Source organism: Phyllobates terribilis, unplaced genomic scaffold (genome assembly GCF_046119375.1).
Source record: "Phyllobates terribilis strain yellow unplaced genomic scaffold, ASM4611937v1 Scaffold_230__1_contigs__length_3167835, whole genome shotgun sequence".
Classification (NCBI taxonomy): Eukaryota; Metazoa; Chordata; class Amphibia; order Anura; family Dendrobatidae; genus Phyllobates; species Phyllobates terribilis.
In genome coordinates this window covers 808601-814600 of record NW_027362990.1, presented here as the reverse complement: position 1 = coordinate 814600, position 6000 = coordinate 808601, and the positions used below count along the sequence as shown (strand labels likewise).

Sequence of the window (6000 nt, the reverse complement as noted above, 5' to 3'; positions counted from 1 at the left end):
CCACGGAACCGTGGTGCCACCACTACCCCCATCGTTTCCCTATTGCCCGGATCCGAGTGCCCCACGACCCAGGGGGCGAGTCATTAGTACACCACCTGAGGCACTAAAGACGTGTTCCGATAATACACTAGCAGCAGGGCAAGCTAGCACCTCCAATGCATACTGGCTAAGCTCTAGCTATGTATCCAGCTTACAGACCCAAAACTTGAAGGGGGAAGAGCCGTCTGGGAGTACACTGAGAGGGCAAGACATGTAGTCTGTCACCATCTGACGGAAACGTTGCCTCCTGCTGACTGGAGCCGTCTGGGATGGTGTAGACATTTGTGGCGGCAGGGACACAAAACTTTGCCACATTTGGGCCATACTGGTCTTGCCTTGTGCTGAGGCGCTGCTTCTGCTCCCTCTTTGTGCAGAGCTTCATCCACTGCCTCGACGCACTGAGCTGCTTTGTAAAGCACTAGCAGCACTGTTCTCGGTTGGAATGGAGAACATGATAGAATGCACCAGTGCGTCTTAGTACTCCCGCATTTTACGCTCCCGGTTCAACGGTGTTATGAGGCTTTGTAAGTTTTCCCGGTAGCGAGGATCTAGGAGGGTGGACACACAATAATCAGCCGTGTTGAGAATGTGGGCGATGCGGCGGTCGTTTCTCAGGCACTGCCGCATGAAATCAACCATGTGCTGCAGACTGCCAACTGGCCAAGAAACGCTGTCCCCTGCTTGAGGCGTGATCTCTGCCTGCTCTGCATCACCCCACCCTCGCTCTAGATACTAACTACTAGAGCATTGTGTACCTCCCTCCTCTGGACAGATGTCTTCCTCCTCCATTGACTCCTCCTCATCCTCCTCACAAAGTGTCCCCTGCCTAGGCCTTTGTGTAGAACCACGTTGCGCAGACTGTAGAGAAGCAGATGGCATTTGTGACTCCTCATCCTCCACCTCTTCCAAAACCTCGTCCCTTAGTGCTTGCAGTGTTTTTTCAAGCTGGCTGATAAGGGGGATAGTCATGCTGACTAGTGCATCATCTGCACTCGCCATCCGCGTGGAATAATCGAAGGCACGAAAAACGTGGCAAATGTCCTTCATAGAGGCCCACTCAGTGGTGGTGAAGTGTGAACGGCGTGCACTGCGACTTGTTTGCGCCTGCTGCTGCTGGTACTCCATTACTGCTGCCTGCTGCTCACACAACCTCTCCAACATATGTAACGTTGAATTCCACCTCGTGGGTAGGTCACATATGATGTGATGTTCCGGAAGACATAATCGGCGCTGCAGAGTTGCAATGCGCGATCTTGCAGTGCTGGAACACCGCAAGTGAGCGCACTCTATGCGGACCTTGTGAAGCAGTGCATCAAGATCCGGATAGTCCCTCAAAAAACTCTGCACGACCAAGTTGAGCACATGTGCCAGACATGGGATGTGAGTGAGCTTGCCTAGGCCCAGAGCTGCCACCAGATTTCGGCCATTGTCACACACTACCATGCCTGGCTGGAGATTCGCTGGCACAAACCACACGTCGCTCTGCTGCTTGATGGCATTCCAGAGCTCCTGCGCTGTGTGGCTTCGATTCCCCAAAGAAATTAATTTTAATACGGCCTGTTGACGTTTGGCCACGGCTGTGCTCATATCGGTCATCATAACAGGTAACCGTTCACGGGTCAATGTGGAGGTAGACCGTGACGGCTCCAGCAGCGTTGATTCAGAGGAACTGGAGTATGAGGAGGAGTCAATGTGTACAGACTGGATTCCTGCAATCCTTGGAGTTGGCAGAACACGTACAGCGCCACTCTCAAGATCTGTACCCGGCTCCACAACATTTACCCAATGGGCAGTGAGGGAAAGGTATCGTCCCTGTCCATGCTTACTGGTCCACGCATCGGTGGTCAGGTGGACCTTGCTACTGACGGCGTTTTGTAGCGCATGTTTAATTTTTCCCTCCACATGCTGTTGCAGGGCAGGGACGGCTTGCTTGCTGAAATAAAAGCGTCTGGGCACGTTGTATTGTGGGACTGCCAATACCATAAAGTTATGGAAGGTGTCAGTCTCCACCAGCCTGAATGATAGCATTTCAAGGGCCAGTAGTTTTGCAATGACAGCATTCAGTGCCTGTGCTCGGGGGTGGTTTGCCGAGCATGGGCGCCTTTTCTCCCATGCCTGTGCTAACGATGGCTGTAGACTGGCCTGGGAGTGTGAGGATGACAGGGAAAGTGGTGCTGTGGGTGGAATTACACTGTGTCTCTGTACAACAGTGCCAGAGATTCTTCCATGGCGATCCTGTGAGGAAGCCGAACCAGCTGTGTGTGAGCTGGAGGAAGAGGCTATAACACGAGCTGAAGAGGTGGTAGGTGGCGCTGTAGGTTGGCCTAGGTCTTCAGTGTGTTTTTGTAACTCCACCACGTGCTTGGTCCGCACATGTTTCCACATATTTGTGGTATTGAGGTTGCTGACACTTTTCCCTCTTTTCACCTTCTGATTACACAGCTTGCATTTGACAAAGCAAATGTCATCTGCAACTGTGTCAAAAAAGGACCAGGCACTGCAAGTCTTGGGAGCGCCCGCTTTGGATTTTGGAAGAGCCATGCTCCTAATGGGTGCCGAAGTGGAGGCTACAGGCAACCAAGTCTGCCCCCTCCCTCTCCCTCCTTTTTGGGCCGTTTGGGGAATCTCTTCCTCAGAGCTGCTCCCACCACCTTCCTGTCCCTCACGCCATGATGGGTCAAGGACCTCATCATCTACACCACCCTCTTCAAACAACTGCTTCTCCTGGGTAGTCTCGACAGCACAGTACGCACCAGAAAGTGGCACCTGAGTCTCATCATCAGATGCGTACTGAGGTGTGCTGCTGACCATAGGCACTGGTCCACCCGCCTCTTCAGATTCAGAGAGACAAAACGGTTGCGCATCACTGCATACTACCTCTTCTTCAAATTCTAGAATTCTGCTTGGCTGGCCCCCTCTTTCCAAGCAAAGAGATTCAGAGAACAGAAGTAGAGATGGTCCTGTCCAGGGCTCTCTGACTGCCTGGGCAATTTGGCAGGTGGTGAAGAGACAGATGGGTGCTCTTCAGTGCTCAGGACCTGAGAGGATCTGGAACTAATTGAAGTCGATGCGTTCGCTGCCATACATCCGACAACGGCTTCAATTTGGTCCTCCCACAGCAGTGGGGTACGGCTAGCTCCTACAAAGCTGCGCATAAAGGACTGTTCCCTGGTAAAACTGGGGGATGCTGAGTCACTGGTGCCCGCAGCAGGCACAGAATCCCCACGTCCTCTCCCTGCAGGCACAGAATCCTCACGTCCTCTCCCTTCAGAAACTCCACGCCCACGACCACATGCCTTACTCCCTGCCTTCTTCATCTTGGTAGACTGATAAAGATAGGCAGAAAAGTACTAAGGGCTTAGTGTGCTTATTCCTGAACAGCTGCTAACAGGTATAAGAAACACTAATTTTATAAAGTGTAGACTTTAATATGAGCTAATGTGGCCTACATAACTGTAAAGTGGAGTGTTTGGTGAACTTTACTTAGATCTTTTTTGTCACAAAAAGACACTGGATGTGCCCAAAGATGTAATACCGATAGTATCACAAACTTTTTGTAGCTATTACAATGCAGGAAGGTAACCTACAATGCAATAGATGAGGCTACAAAAAATAGGCTAATACTAATCTGGCTGGGGCTGCAGGGCCCAATGCTGCAGAAAGGCTCCTCTAACTACTCCTATATAGTGTGTTTGGAACCAGTTTAGCTGAATACGGATGGAACCACCACACTAATAGGAGAAATCAGGAAAAATTATCAATTAGCAAAAAAGGACAATGTATGAGGCAGTGACGCACGCTGAGCGCACTACAACCAGACGTGGCTGAAGCACACACTACAGCGTGAGCTGCACTCACACACAGAGACCTTGCAGACAGTGGTGAACAGCACAGAGAACTGTGCACTAGCACTGCAAGGCACAGCGATTTATAAAGTAGCTTGGGTAAAGCAGAATAGAGCTAATAGGTAGCTAAAACTGTCCCTGAGAACAACAGCATCCTATCCCTAACTGAATTCACAGCAGAGTGAGCTCAAAATGGCGGCGGCGGCTTTTATAGTGCATCATGACATAATTTCAGCAGCCAATCACAGCCATGCCATTAGTTAAGATGCCTACATGCCTAACAGGATGTGCCCACACTTCTTAGGATCCTCATTGGCTGAATAAAATGAAACTGGCTCATTGCATTATGGAAACTTCCGATTCCGGTATACGATATTGCAAAAGTATCGGAATTCCGATACCGCAAATATCGGCCGATACCCGATATTTCAGCATCGGATGCTCAACACTACTGATGACACATTAATGACGTTGCACCAGCCAGACTAATCAAAAGCCACGTTAGGGACCCCTCCAAAGTAAGAGATTTGCGAGCCTCCTATCCAGAGTCCAGAGACTACTGACTTGGCTGATGGATCTGGATCCCACAAATGAGTACACCCCTCTGTAAAAACAAATCTTTTTTTTCTGTTTTATTGTTTTCATATTCTTAGGATCATAACGTGTTTTATTGGTACTATTTTGGGATATGTAAGTCTTTTTGGTCATCCTTATTTTTGTGATAAAATGACAAATGTGTGTGTTTTTTTTGTTGGAATTTGTTTTTTAGTTGATAAAAAAAAATTATTGGGAAAACAAAACCTGTTTTTCAACATTTTTGTAAATGATTAGTTTCACAACGGGAACACGCAATGCGTTAGTTGCATAAATAATCCATTAGTGCAGTTCAATGTCCAGCCTGTGTGTGTTATATTGGCAGGCCGCCTATTAGATGGCGTCTCCAGTCGGATCTAATATCTCCAGTGACCATGGCATGTAAGGAGTTAACGGAGCAGCGGCAGAGTGCTGACAGTGCACCCTTTCACTGCTGGATCCCTGCTTGATGTGGGTAGTGAGCACTGTTGGATGGAGCCCTGGGATCATGATTCCAGGATGAAGATGCAAGTCCTAATGTCAATGGGCATGTTCCATTAGGAAGTGCTTTGACGGGAAGTGGTTTATCTACTACATTTTTTTTATCTTAAAATCCAATATTATGAAAGCTTAGGTTTGATCTCTCATATCAAAGGGTTTTTTAATCTCCAGCATTCATGGTATATGCACAGGATATGCCATAATAGCTGGATAGGTGATGGTGTTACCTCCCGGGCCTCTGCCTGTCAGGAGTACAGGAGTTCCACTTTGCATTGGCTAACATTCTGAAGCCCGCCATCCTGTTCTTGGTTAGATATGGGTACCCATACTCATCTGCTTTTTCTTTTCTTTTCCAAGGACTTGAGAAGGTTCCTTTACAAAAAACTTCCAAGGTACTTTCTTTCCATAGTTTTTCGTATGATTAATGATTGCTATTATGTAATTATATTTAATAATTTAAGACCTCAACTCCCAAGGTCTGAATAACAAAACTCCTGCCCTCCTCTCTCTGACGATACAGCCTGGTCTCTGGGGCCTTTATTTCTGATACCAATGCCCATGCGTTGGCTCGTTAACAATGGTCATTCTGATGTGAGGTGTGTAGTAAATTATGTCTATTACTAACATAACCTTTTGATTGTTGTTTTATTAGTGTTGAAGGACTTCATGCCATTGTAGTGTCAGACAGAGATGGGGTACCTGTAATTAAAGGTAAGGAACTAGAATGGACATGCATGTCTCGGCATGCAGTTCTGCTGTAATGTGGTTCTCTGCCCTTATACCCACTCTTACAGCTAGGTTACACACCTCAACTCTTATCTCAAACTTCCAAATTAATGATGCGGATATGATGAACCACTGGTGAGCCCACAAGCAACTATCTGACCAGCAGATTTGTTCCTGCCAATATTGGAACTCAATCTAATAATTTCAGCCATAATGATAATTGAGATTAAAGAAGTTGTCCACTACGTGTACATTGATGCCCTATCCATAGGATAGGACATCAATGGATGGTTGGTTGGGGTCCCACACCCGGCAC

At 47.8% G+C, this 6000-nt stretch overlaps 1 long non-coding RNA gene across 1 annotated transcript; it reads left to right on the top strand.

Annotated features, from left to right (window-relative positions):
- The first annotated feature begins 4772 nt into the window (after positions 1-4772).
- Positions 4773-5669, top strand: LOC141215009 (uncharacterized). Its single transcript, XR_012284158.1, has 3 exons — positions 4773-4859; positions 5316-5350; positions 5611-5669. It is a non-coding gene; the product is annotated as an uncharacterized lncRNA (long non-coding RNA).
- The last annotated feature ends 331 nt before the right edge of the window (positions 5670-6000 follow it).